Raw genomic sequence first — 14703 nt, 5'->3', positions numbered from 1 at the left:
CAAAGATTGGTGGATCAAGTATTCGCCGAGCAGAACGACCGCAACACGGAGGTCTATGTTGATGATTCCATCGTCAAAAGCAAAGAGGCTAAGGACCATGTTGCAGACCTGGCCGAAACTTTCGCCACTCTGAGATAGCATCAGATGAAGCTGAATTCGAAGAAGTGTCTTCGGCGTGAAGTCAGGAAAATTCCTCCGTTTCATGGTCAGCAAAAGGGGGATTGATGCCAATCCCGCCAAAGTACAAGCAGCCCTCGACCTCCCTGAGCCGAAAACAAAGAGGGATGTTCAGGCCTCGGACAAAGGGTTACCTTTCTTCAAAGCGCTCAAGCTTCCAAAATTAAAAGAGCTCATATGGGAAGAAGAGCAGAAAACAGCCTTTCAGCAGCTATGAGAACACTTAGCTCATCTCCTAACGCTGGCAAGACCAACCGAAGGAGAAACTTTGTACTTATATCTGGCAGTTAGTCCGGCCACGGTCAATGCGGTGTTGCTGAGAGAAGAAGAAAAAATCCAACAGCCGATCTATTTTGTCAGCTATATTCTAACAGATGCCGAGACACGTTACCCCTTGCTTAAAAAAGTCGCATATGTAGTGGTGGTAGCAGCTCGGAAGTTAAGGCCTTACTTTGACTCTCATCAAATAGTGGTCTTAACTGATCAGCCGTTGGAAAAAGTCCTCGGCAATGTGGAAAAATCTAGCAGACTGACGAAGTGGGCTTTCAAGCTCACTGAGTTCAGTATAAGTTACCAGCCGAGGGCAGCTATCAAGGCCTAAGCCTTGGCAGACTTCCTAGCCGAGTGCGCTTATCAGGAGACGCTTGACGAGGAAAAGAAAGTTTGGACCGTTTTCACGGATGGCTCAGCAACCGTGAATGGTTCTGGGGCAGGGGTAGTCATTACCTCTCCCGAAGGCAAAACCTTCGAGTATGCACTCAAATTTTCATTCAAAGCTTCCAACAACGAAGCTGAATACGAGGCAGCAATTGCTGGCCTAGAATTGTGCATAGCGCTGGAAGCCGAACATGTCTGGTTAAGAACAGACTCTCAGCTTGTCGCGAATCAGATCCGAGGTGAATATGAGGCAAAAGAGCCCTCAATGATCTCCTACCTCGCCAAGATCAAAACAGTCATAGTGAAGCTGAGAACCTTTGAAATTGAGTTGATCCCAAGGGGTCAAAACGCTCAAGCCGATGCACTATCCAAACTTGCAAGTTCATCTCTCACGGAGCTGAATCGGTCCGTATATGTGGAAGTGCGTCGAGAAAGAAGCATCGACCAAGAGCCCGAGGTTCTTTGCATCGCAAGCGAGCCAAGCTGGATGGACCCCATCCTTGCTTACAAGCTTCGAGGAGAACCCCCCGAAGACAGAATCCTTGCTTCGAAGTTGAAGAGAATTTGTTCAAGGTTCATCGTCTACAATGGGGAACTTCTGAAGAAGTCCTTCTCAGCCCCACTGCTGAAATGTGTGGGCCCAACAGATGCATATTACATCCTTCGGGAAATTCACCTCGGCATCTGTGGGAACCATATAGGGGGAAGGACCCTAGCCCATAAGGCACTAAGGGCGGGGTACTATTGGCCAACCCTGATTATTGACGCCAAGGAGCTGGTGAGAAAGTGTGAGAAATGTCAAAAGTTCGCACCAGTCATCCACTGGCCGTCGCGAGACCTTCACCCAATCCTAAATCCTCTTCCCTTCGCTTAATGGGGATTGGATATTTTGGGACCTTTTCCTGAAGCTCCTTACCAGAAAAAAGGCTGAAAGTCGGCATAGACTACTTCAGCAAATGGATCGAAGCCGAGGCAGCTTCGAACATAACTGAGTAAACAGTCAGGAAATTTATCTGGCAGAATATCATTACTCGCTTTGGCATCCCAAAGGTGTTTGTCTTCGATCATGGAAGACAATTCGACAATCTGCCGCTGAGGCGATACACTGATCAGTTCGAAATAAAGTTGGCATATTCGGCAGTTTGTCATCCTCAAAGTAATGGCCAAGCCGAAGCCGCAAATAAGCAAATACCCAACGCTCTCAAAAAGAGAGTGGAAGATCAAAAGTCTAAGTGGATAGAGGAACTTCCTAGAACTCTATGGTCACTTCGGACAACCGAGAAAGAGGAAACGGGGCATTCACCTTTTGAATTGGTGTATGGATCCGAAGCTGTTTTACCAGTGGAAATTGGTTCAGAAAGCCTTCGAGTCAACCAATTCTCAGCCGAAGAAAATGAGCATCTCATGAAAGAGTCCCTTGATTTCCTAGAAGAAGTCCGAGATTCGGCTAGAGACAAAATGGCAGCATACAAGCAAAGAATCAGCAAGTTCTATAACCGAAGAGTCCAAGCAAGGCTTCTTACAGTTGGGGACCTTGTTCTTCGGAATGCTGTCGTTGTCCAAAAAGGTTGCATCCATGGAAAGCTTTCGGAAAATTGGGAGGGGCCCTATGAAATATGCGATGAGCTCCAACCAGGAACTTATCGACTTCGGCAATTAGATGGAACTGAGCTGGAAAACCATTGGAATGCTGATGTATTTAAGAGATATCATGTGTAAAACCCACTATGGGAGAATAATCTATGTAAGTACATTTTGTTCAATCAATGAAAAGCCTTTGAGCCACCATTCATCCAAATTCTATTATGCTTTCATTTTTTCTGTCTTCATTGTTTTTGAAAAATTCAAGGTTTACACCCGGCGCTGTCCGAAGTATTGCATAGTGATGCACTGTACTTTGGCAAGCCGAAGAACCTGCCAAAAGGGGGGTAACGAATAGAACCTCGAGGTATAGCATAATGATGCACTGTACCTCGGACGGATTTGTTACTCTCGACAAAGAGGTCATAGGCGCATCTAAGACATAGCCTAAAATAGGAATTGATAAAAAGCCCCGAAGCATTGCATAATGATGCCTTGTGTTTCGGCAAGTCAATTCCGGGTGATGATTGCACCTCCGAAGTATTGCATAATGATTCCTTGTACTTAGGATGATCATTGCCCTGGCACTGTGTCTCAGACAGTCATTCCCTCGGATGAATTAAAACCAGGTAGAGCATAAAAAACAAACACAAGTGTTGAAACCATTATGTTGCTTATTGCTAAGGCAAAACCTTCGGCTTCGTCGATAGAGTTGAGGCAATAAACTCAGAACTCCGAAGACATCGTCTCCAGATTTCTTGGGGGGCAAGAGGTACTCATCTAACAAGCTCCAAGCCGAAGCTCAGTACTCGGAAAAGTTTCAAGCAAATCCGGATAAAATGAGCAAGGCAAAGAAAATTTTTAGCCAAGTATTTCCCCAAGCCGAAGCTTTATATTTAGCCAAATTTTGAAGAAATTTAGAAAAACAACTAAGCTTAAAAGCTACTCAAACAGACAAAGAGAAAAGAAAGAGCTGGAAGACTACTTCATCATTAAAAAATAGATGTTGAAAGCACAAACATCAAACTTGAGATATGTCCGGCAGACAGTACTGAGCAAATATAAAAATTCTAAGTCGGCAGCCGCCCACAAAGTGGAAAACACAGCTGCCGAAAGTACACAAAAACAGTTAAAAGTCTGTACAAAGGTAAGCTGAAGACAAAAACAGAGGCAAAGCAGAAGCGGTATTCATCAGTTAAGAACAAGTAGATCCGCAAGATTCTATTGACGGCTGCCCGAGTTCCTATGCTTCAGCATCGTTAGGATCAGCAGCCTGGGCAGGCGAAGTTCCAGCGTCTGCAAAAGATGACGCAGGACGAACAACCATCTCTGCTTCCTTAGCATCAGCCTCGGTTTGCCGAACCAGAAAGGCAATCTCAGCTGGGCTGGCCTCGTTCATATGAGGGTCATCAGGGTTCATTGACCAGGCCTTAGCCAGATCCCAGTTGATGTCAGGAGCAACATGAAGAGCTAGGCGACGCGTCGTTTTAAAGCAATTCTCGAATCCTTCAGCATACTCTTCTTCAGTGTAGATTCGAGTCTCGAGCGATTTATACGCGGCCTCGAGCTCAGCCTTGCCCTTGGGGACCTGTTCTTTCTGAACCTCTAGCTCGTCCTTCAGCTTTTGGTTCTCAGCCTCCAAATCCTCCTGCTTCTTCTGGGCCTCTTCCCGAGCCTGAGTGAGCTTGCTTTCATAATCCGAGATCAGCAAGGACCGAGACTCAGTTTCCTTCTTCACCCTCTCCTCGATACGGGCCTTGAGTTCAGCAATACTTTCATCCCTATATTCTTGGATTAGGGCATGGCCTTCATCCAGCCATGGGAAAACCGTCTGCTCTAAGTCTTGGCAGAAAGAGAGGAATTGGCGCTCATACTCTATATATCAGCTTTTACAGCAGAAGCCTCTTCTTCGGCCTTCACCTGCTTCAGCTCGGCCAGCTGAGCCCCGCTTTCAGCCTCCTCGGCCTTCTCAGCTTTGGTCCGCAGCTCGTGATTCATTTCCACAAACAGGAAATGATTGTGTACGACCTGCAGAAAAGTGACTAGTATCAAAACTAAAAATCATCCGAAGCTCAACACTTAGAAAAATTTTCTCAAAAACACAAAAAAAAAAAAAAAAAAAAAAAAAACAGAGAAAGTTGAGTGTTGAGGTTTACCTACATCAGCAACCTCTGTTTTTCCAGGAAAGGGTTCAACACCTTGGTGAAGGGCTCAAAAGCTCCAGAAGCTGCACCCAACATCCAAGCCCGAGCCTTGTCCAGCGTTGATAAGTTGGCCAGATCGCCGAAGTAAGCATTTGTTAAGTCACGCTTGGACTCAAAAAGGGCTCGAGCATGTTCTTGGATGGGGACCAAGGGCGCTGAACCGAAACCCATTTCTAAAGACTGGAACGTCTTCAAAGAGTCCACAGCCGAGGTAGAGGGCACTTCTTTGATTTTTGGCTCTTCAGTTTCAGCCATCTGAGGCTCACCCTCAGTCTCAGCAAGCGTAGCATCCTTAGCATAGACGTCCAGCGAATCTACCTCACGTCGAACCTCTTCAGAGAACGGCTCAGCGATATGTCTAGGAGATGAAGGGGGGGCCTTCAACTCAATCACGTCAGTGGGAATTTCACGAGGTAGGGAGGTGGCCTCCCTTATTTCTTCTTCTCGGACCTCCTCAAGCCGATGTCTCTTTGCAGGCAGAAGCCTTGAATTGTCCTGGACGGACGAGGTTCCTTCTCCTCCCTCCAGCCATAATTTCTTCAGAAGCAGACTCTGGAGCAGGGAAGGTTTCAGCTGGGTCTCCTCTCTCTACTTCTTCTTTGCCAGACTGCAGCAGAAGAGACAGAGAGGGGCAGATACATGGATAAGTAAAAAAAAATAAAAAAAAAGATATGTAATAAACGAAAGACAAAAAACAAGCACACAGAGAGCTTAGCCGAAGCCTTATACTTGACAAGTTTGCGCGAATCAGGCAAGTCATAAAAGAAAGACTGCTGAAGTTCTACAATTGTTCAAGTCCTCACAAGCTAAGCAAGTAGAATAACACATGCATCCGAAGTTCTATACTTAGCAAAATTATTGCAAGTTAAGAAAGCTAGGTGTAACATGCATACTCAAGCCGAAGCTACACACTTAGAGAAATACTTTACAAGTTAAGCAATCTAAGTATCGAAGTTTCATAGTTAGAAATTTTCAAGCAAAGCAAAGCATGAAAAAGACAAGTCTAAGCAATGAAGTACAAAAGCGTCAAAGGCTTACCAAAGGCCCAAGCAGATCCTCAGAATCTGCCTCTTCCTCCTCTTTTTCCTCCCTCGGCTAAGAGATCGAAGCTGGAGATTTAATGCCGCTGCGAGGGTTAGCAGCAGCAGCACCTTCTTCAGCAGAATGAAGGAAGAAAGGATCAACCTTCTTGAACCAAGGCTTCTGCGCCAAATACTCAAAGGTACTAACAACCTCGAGTTTCCTCAGCTGCAGAGCCAAAGAACGATCCTTCGTATCAGTGATGGGAGGCGTATTTGTGATCGGACTCCTCTCTTGACTGATTCCAAGCGTTTCGTAGTTGATGCCCGAATTTTCTTCACAGATTTCTGAAAAAGCAAAGAGACAAAATTATTTCGGCAATAAACGGCTGAAGGCAACAAAAGTCTGAAAAGAGACAAAAGAAATAGTCTCGGCCTCAGCCAAGTCACTTACCACCTTGGTATCTTCGGCTGAGGCTGACTGCCAACATCTTCTCTTAGAAGATGTAGTGGCAGCAAGGTAGCCAAATGCTCGGCACATTGGCCATTCGTCCAGTGGTCCCAGCAACAGTCATTCGGCCAAACAGCTTCATATGTTGTTGATCGACCTCAGTAAAATTGTCGGGCCCGATGCTCGACATCTTCGGATCTGGCTTTTTCAGATAGCAAGGGCCACCAAAATAATTGGGGTGATCTTCATCGGATGGGGCCCTCACCCAGATCCATTGCCCTCTCCAATTCTTGTCCGAAGTATCATTCGGATAGGTGGAGAGGTACCCCCTCTCATCCTCAATCTGCCACCAGCCTAGCCCGTGCCATTTGTTGGACTGGGTGTTCGGCGCGAGCTTGTGAATGCATCTAAAACAATGCACGCTCGGCTCGAAACCATAAAACAGGCAGACCCACAAGTATGTCATCACCCTTTGGATGCTGACAGGCGTTAGCTGTGCCAGGGATATATTGTACCCGTTCAGCACCTGCACGACGAAGGGATAGACAGGAAATCGAAGCCCATACTGCAGCAGCCTCGTGTAAACCCCAATATACCCAGGAGGTGGCCGATGGATTCTGTCACTAGTTGTCGGCATTCGGCACCAATAGCCATCCTCCTCCATGATGCCGTAAAAAACCTCCAGCTGTTTGGCAAAGCGATATCGACCATCATTTTCTATCCACCAAGAGTAAGGCGCCGCGTTCATGACACCCTCATTCTCTCGGACCTCAGTCCACTCCCGTTCTTGGGGAGTTAGAGGCCTTGATGCCGAAGGCTCTCTTTGACCAGATGTACTTGCCTCAGCCAAATCTGGTGGAGGCACGCTAGTCAAAGGCATGACCCTCAGCGCAGCGTCGCTTGAAGCTGTAGTGGGCCCAGATCTGGTATTCGGCTTTCGCCCACTCAGGAACGACATCATCGCCAAAGGGTAATTTCGCTTCAGAACTAGCTAAGGTGCATCTTCCTCACCCTCAGACTCAGGAGCAAGCTCAGCTGGCCTTTTTCCTCGGCTTCTAGCCATAGTTTGAGAAAGAAAAGGGGAAAAGTGCGAAAAGAGGAAAAAAGAGAAGTGTTTCGAAAAGCAAGGAAAACTGAAGAAATTTCTGAGAAAATTACCTTTAATAGACTTGGAATTCGCCGATCTAAAAGCTTGGAGAAACGGATTTCGGGTTAAAGCTTCGGATTGTTCGAAATAAGTGAAAGAAGAAATCAGGGTATTGTGCGTGTTTAAGGAGAGCAAAGGATTTGAGTTGCGAAAATGAAGAATTATTGGCTCGAAGGGCTTAAATATGTTCTGGAATAAGTTTTCAGAAATTCAAGAGTTGTTAGTAATCCCACTAAGCACAACTTCAGTTCGTGGCTGCTCGAATTCTACACTCTTAATTGCAAACCGCCTAAATTAATTGCCCACTAAACTCTTTCCATTTCCCCACTAATCACAATCAATGGTTATTAAACCTTTCGACTCACCCCTAACAAAATATAAATTATTTTCATTTACTTCCCTCCAAATTTCACAGAATCCGAAAACCCGACCCGTTATCCTCACGAATCGGGTATGGGGGCAAGTTGTTTGGGGTCCAAATAACTTTTGTTTGGGCCCAGTCAATAAATGAAAATAACCAAAGCCCAAAAGCAAGGTTCAACTCTCCGGCCCATGTGCCAAGTCAGTCAACAAGCCTAATCAAACGGTCAGCCCTTTTGATCCATCAAGCCCACTCCAATCATTTGGACAAAGGTATAAAAGCCATCACTTGGCAACATTTACATTCATTCACTAATAGCCTCAAGCATTTAGTTCTCTTGCATAACTATTCTCTCTTACTCGTACTGACTTCGGCATCGGATGGGCCTTCCTCGGCGCACCCCCGGGGCCAGTTTACGTGTACTTTGCTGTGCAGGAAACGCTCAATTCGAAATTTTCTCGAATTTGGCCTCATCTCCATTCTCCCGAAAGGACCTGCTGAAGGTCCATTGTTTTCGTACCGAAACAATTTGGCTCCGTCTGTGGGGATCTTACACAAAAATACGGTGTACCTCTTACTTTGTTTTTGTTTTGTCACCATACCAGATGATGGATTCTGTCAAAGGTTTCGTTATTGAGGTTCACATTTAATGATTACAATATATAATCCCAAATTAAGAATCCTAATTTAAAATTGAAGAGTGAATACAAAATTTTAGAGTGAATTACATGCAATTGGGTGTAAAATTAGCAAGTGTAGGGTTTCGTAGTGTCCCACACTACGCGGAATGAAACCCGCCAAGACCTGCCCCCATAATAAATGCAATTAACAAGCAAAACATAATTAAGGACACAAGAAAGGATAAAAGATTATACCTTTGACGCGTGCTTCGCTCGACAATGAGCTCTTTCTTGAACCCTGAAAATACGAGGTCTCCGACGGGATCGTAACCCCGAACCCGACTCGAGCGTCCTAAGCCTCGAAGGTTAGCCGAGGCCCGGACAAATGAAACTAAGAGTTTTACGAATTTAAGGTTTACTCAAATCAAGAGTTTCCTTTTTAATTCCACTCAAGTGTATTCATTCCCAAATACCCATGCCTTGGTATTTATAGGGAAATTGAACCCTTGATTTTCATTTCCCAACCAATGAGGGAGAATGAATAATATTGATAATTAATTTAATTCTAAATTAAATTAATAATCAAATCGATCACAATGCAACAAGTGTCAAGGGGAGAGGGAGAGTTCAGTGAGGACCAAGAGAAGGTGGGGGGACCATTGCCTTGCTCCCCAAGGGTTTGCCCAAGCCTTGGTCCCCACCCCTCACAAAACCGGAACCATGGGGCTGCTAGGCTGGTAGCCAGCTAGCAGTGCCAGCTAGCCTAGCCAGCAGCCTTGCACCCCCATCTAGGCTATGCGTACTGGCGCTGAGTGATGCTGGCGCTGATGCTGCGTGCTAGTGCTAGGCGCTGCTACCTGCTGCACTGGCGCTGGCCCCTAGCACTGCACACGCACACCCTCTCGCATGCCTACGCACAGCCAGGCCAGCATGGACTAGCACGCATAGCCCAGCCAGTGCACTCACGCACGCAAGGCCTAGCATGCGTGCTGCTAGCGAGCCACGCATGCTGGGGCATGGTGCTGGGCGATGGTGCACATGCACACACACACACGCAAGCGCCTGGCATTGTGATGGTGCATGACCCTGCGATGGTGCGAGACACACACGCAAGTGCCTAGCACTGCGATGGCTATGCTTAGTGCGTGTGGTCTGTGATGGCGCCTGGGCATCCAGGCACACATGTTGCGGTGCTGCTGTGCCATGCGAAGGCACGCACACACGCACATGGTGCTGCGATGCTAGGCATGCACGCATGATAGCGCCTAATGCTAGCGATGGTGCGCCTAGCACTCATGCCTCGCCTAGCACACCATGGTGCGCCTAACACACACATGGTGCCCCTAGGCTTGCGATGAGCTAGCCTAGCCTAGCACTTGACATGGCTAAGCCAATTTGATGCTACGACTATGCTCGTACTTGTTGCTTGTGATTTTGCGACATTGACGCCCTAGGCTCGATATCAGACGTCTGTATTCGTAAAACTCCGACGGCTCATTAAATCCTTCGGATTAATTCGTCGTCTCGGATCGGTTGTTCGATTGGGTTCAACTCGAAGGGTTCAGTTAAGATTAAGCTGTAATATTAATTATACATTAATATTACTGATCGGAAGCAGCCTCCACCTAGGCATTCCGATGACTTGACCTTACTGAAAAATTAGCTCTGTAATAATTCTGAACCCTCTATCAAAATAGTTTTGCATGAAAATTAATTACTCTATAAATGAATGGTTTCAATACCGTGTCTTACATTAAAACAACCAGTTTAATTAAAACACATGTACAGGAAATTGCAAAGCCAATCTCCGATGTGCTTGATTCCCATTGCCTCAACGTGCTTGTTGTGTTTCACTTGAGGCAGAGGTTTAGTCAAAGGATCGGCCACATTATCATCCGTGTTGATCTTGCAAATTATGATTTCACCTTCGGATTTCCATTCCCTTATCATGTGAAATCGCCTTTTGACATGTTTGACCTTCTAGTGCTTTCTTGGCTCTCTAGCCCGAGTGATAGCTCCATTATTATCACAATAGAGATCTATCAGACCCTTGATGGAGGGTACAACACCAAGTTCACTGATGAACTTGCGAATCCAAACAACCTCCTTAGCAGCTTCTGAAGCAGCCAAGTATTCGGCTTCAGTTGTAGAATCTGCAGTGGTGCTCTGCTTGGCACTCTTCCAGCTAAACGCTCCTCCATTCAGACCGAATATGTATCCTGAATGTGACTTGAAGTCGTCTCTGTCAGTCTGGAAGCTAGAGTCGGTGTAACCTTCAACAACCAGGTCTTTATGGCCACCATAAACCAGGAATTTATCCTTGTTCCTTTTTAGATACTTCAGGATATTCTTGGCTGCAGTCCAATGCGCCTCTCCTGGGTTTGATTGATATCGGCTCGTAACACTCAAGGCATACGATACATCTGGCCTGGTACATATCATGGCATACATGATCGACCCAATTAGCGAAGCATATGGAATTTGATCCATTCTATCTCGCTCAACAGGTGTCTGTGGACACTGTTTCTTGCTGAGAGTTACGCCATGGGACATGGGTAGATGCCCTCTCTTGGCATTCTCCATGTTGAATCGTGCCAGTACTTTATCAATGTAAGTACTCTGGCTCAATCCAATCATCCTGTTAGATCTATCCCTGTAGTTCTTGATGCCCAATATGTACTGTGCCTCTCCTAAGTCCTTCATTGAAAAGCACTTTCATTACCAGCCCTTTACGGACTCCAGTAATTTTGTGCTGTTTCCAATGAGCAGTATGTCATCGACATATAGGACTAGGAATGCAATGTCACTCCCACTGACCATCTTGTATACACAAGATTCATCTAGATTCTTTATGAAACCAAACTTGTTGATGGCTTCATCAAATCGCAGATTCCAACTCCAGCTGGCTTGCTTTAGTCCATAAATGGACTTCTTAAGCTTGTAAACCTTTCCAGCATTTCTTGGATCAACAAAACCTTCTGGCTGTGTCATATACACAGTTTCTTCCAAAATCCCATTTAGGAAGGCGGTTTTGACATCCATTTTCCATATTTCATAATCATAATATGCAGCAATCGCTAGGATAATCCGGACATATTTTAGCATTGCAACTGGTGAAAAAGTTTCATCATAGTCAATCCCGTGGATTTGTCTATAACCTTTTGCCACCAGTTTAGCCTTGTATATCGATACATTTCCATCCTTGTTTGTCTTCAATTTGAAGATCCATTTGCAACCATTGGGTGTGTAACCCTCGGGAAAATTCACCAAGTCCCAGACTTGATTTTCAGACATGGAGTCCATCTCGGATTTCATGGCTTCTTGCCATTTAGCAGAGTCGGGGCTCATCATAGCTTGTTTGTAAGTCGCTGGCTCATCACCATCCATGACTAGGATGTCTTGATCATCAGTTAAGACAATACCGAGGTATCTGTCTAGTTGAGATCTTGGCCGTTGCGGTCTACGTAGGGTAATGGGTTAAGCATTTACATTGGCTGTTTGATTTTGACCAATCTTCTTAGCTGCTTCTAAAGCACTTAGATTGTCAGTTTTATCAGGTTGACATTGTTGCTCGTCCTCTCGAACTTCGTCGGGTTCGATTTTCCTCCCACTTGTCATTTTGGAAAGGTGTTCCTTCTCCAAAAAGACACCATCACGAGCAACAAACACTTTGTTCTCGGATTTATTGTAGAAGTAATACCCTTTGGTTTCTTTTGGATATCCCACAAAGAAACACTTATCCGATTTGGGGTGAAGTTTGTCGGAAATTAATCGCTTGACATATGCTTCGCATCCCCAAATCTTAAGAAAAGACAACCTAGGAGGTTTCTTAGTCCATAATTTATATGGAGTCTTTTCAACAGCTTTTGACGGAGCTCGGTTCAGTGTTAGTGCCGCGGTTTGTAGCGCATGTCCCCAAAAAGAGATAGGAAGTTCACTAAGACCCATCATTGATCGAACCATGTCTAACAAGGTTCGATTCCTCCGTTCCATTGAAGAGTTCCAGGAGGTGTCAACTCTAAAAGAATACCATTTTCTTTTAAGTGATCGTCGAATTCATGACTCAAATATTCGCCACCTCGATCTGATCGAAGTGCTTTAATTTTCTTGCTAAGTTGATTTTCAACTTCTTTCTGAAATTCTTTGAATTTCTCAAAGGATTCAGATTTATTTGACATTAAGTAGATATAGCCATATCTACTAAAATCGTCGGTGAAGGTGATGAAATATCGGTAACCTTGTCTTGCGGGTGTACTCATTGGTCCACATACATCCATGTGTATTAGACCTAATAAGTCACTTGCCCTTTCTCCCAACTAGAAGAATGGTTGTTTTATCATCTTGCCTAATAGACATCCTTCGCAATTTTCAAATGACTCCAAGTCGAATGAGTCAAGAACACCTTCTTGTAGAAGTTTCTTGATGCATTTGACGTTAATATGGCCAAGACGACAATGCCACAAGTAGGTTTGATTCGACTCAATGGTCTTAGCCCTTTTGGCGGTATCATCAATGTTATAGACTTGTTTGTCAAGAGAAAGCACATAAAGACCATTTTCTGAATATGCTTTACCATATAAAACATTATCGAAATAAAATGAACAACTATTGTTCTTAATTCGAAATTCAAAACCTTTGGCATCCAACGCCGATATTGAAATAATGTTTTTGGTAACTCTAGGAACATGATAACAATTGCCAAGTTTTAAAATAAGCCCAGAGGGCAATGATAAACTGAGAGTTCCAACGGAGACGGCAGACATTCTTGCTCCGTTGCCGACCCGAAGCTCGACCTCTCCCTTCTCTAGCCTCCTAATTATCCTTAGTCCCTGAGCATTGGAATAAAGGTGTGAGCCACATCTAGTATCTAATACCCATGATGTTTTGCTAGCGAAATTCAAGTCTATAACAAAAATACCTGATGAAGAAGCAACGGTGCCGTTCTTCTTATCTTCCTTGAATTTGAGGCAGTCCCGTTTCCAATGTCCCTTCTTCTTGCAGCAGAAACATTCGGAATCGGATTTGGAAGAGGCTACCTTTTTTCCCTTGCTACCCTTGGCAGTGTTTGACTTAGGCGGAAAATTTCTCTTTTTCCCTTTAAAGCTCCTCTTCTTGCACGGACGTTTGAATGGCTTGCCCTTCCTCACCATGAGCATGTCATGCTTCCCCTCATCCTTGAGGGTTTGCTCGGCTTGCTTCAACATACCATGAAGCACGGTGAGGGTTTTCTCCATGCTATGCATATTAAAGTTCATCTTGAACTGATCATAGCCTTTGTGAAGTGAGTGGAGAATAATGTCAATTGCCATCTCGGTTGAATACCCAGCATCAAGCCTTTCCATGTTCTCAAATAATCCAATCATTTTGAGGACATGTGGGCTGACTGGCTCTCCTTTCTTGAGCTTGCTCTCAAGGATCTGCTTGTGGGTTTCGAACCTTTCAATTCGGGCCTGCTCTTGAAACATATTTTGAAGCTAAAAAATGATCTCAAAAGCCGTTTCCTTTTCAAAGAAAGTCTTTTGAAGGTCCGGAGACATAGTGGCCAACATGATGCATTTGACATCGCGATTGGCACTTTGCCATCGGTTAAGGGCAGCCTGAGTGACCTCCTCATTAGGAGCGTCGGGCATTTCCTCATCAAGGACGTATTACTTTTGCTCTTGCATTAGTACAATGCGTAAATTTCTTTGCCAATCAAGAAAGTTTTGCCCGCTCAACTTCTCCTTGTCGAGAATTGAGCGTAAAGAGAATTGGTTGTTGTTTGAGTTACTTGCAGACATTGTTCTACAATTGAAAGAATTTGAAATGAAAAAACATTCATAATCCAATAAGTTTGAAATTTAAAAGCGTTCATGCAAATTTTCAATCTTATTAAGCATTTTATCCACGCATTGATAAATTGTCCCTTTTAGGCGAGAATAAAACGATTCCGAGATCCCAAAGATCAAGAAATAGTTAAGCATGCTTTAGCTTGTCTTAATCATTAAATATCTTAAGGTAAGCAATCCAATTGCCAATAGCTCTAAGCTACTCTCAGTTTGATAAAATGTCGCATCTAATGCTTTCTTGAAATTTTATCTCTTTTGCCACGACATCTAAGGACTCCTTACTGATATCGTTGAGCTTAACCAAGACAACTTGTATACCTAGTATACCTTACGTTCCTAGGGAAGTAGTGATGCCTCGCTTTGGCGTAGCCCATCACATACGCGCATTAGTTCGGTAAGTGTTGTTCTTGGAATGACAAATTTTAGCTCAATTTTTTAAGGGACCTAGGGTTTCTATGTTGGTTGATTTAAGTGAACTTAACTAATCGTCGCAACATAAGAAATCCTAGACATGCATCTTACATTCATATATAACAATAATATATATAAAGCATAAATTGATACATTTGACAACTAGCATGACCCCTTGAAATCATCAAATCTTCAAGGGTCTTCATCTTGGCTCGTCTTCTTCGAAACGCCGTCTTGAGACATCTTG

Source organism: Chenopodium quinoa, unplaced genomic scaffold (assembly GCF_001683475.1).
Source record: "Chenopodium quinoa cultivar QQ74 unplaced genomic scaffold, ASM168347v1, whole genome shotgun sequence".
Taxonomy (NCBI): domain Eukaryota; kingdom Viridiplantae; phylum Streptophyta; class Magnoliopsida; order Caryophyllales; family Amaranthaceae; genus Chenopodium; species Chenopodium quinoa.
The sequence above is the reverse complement of the archived record's forward strand: the minus strand, read 5'-3'. Positions refer to the sequence as shown.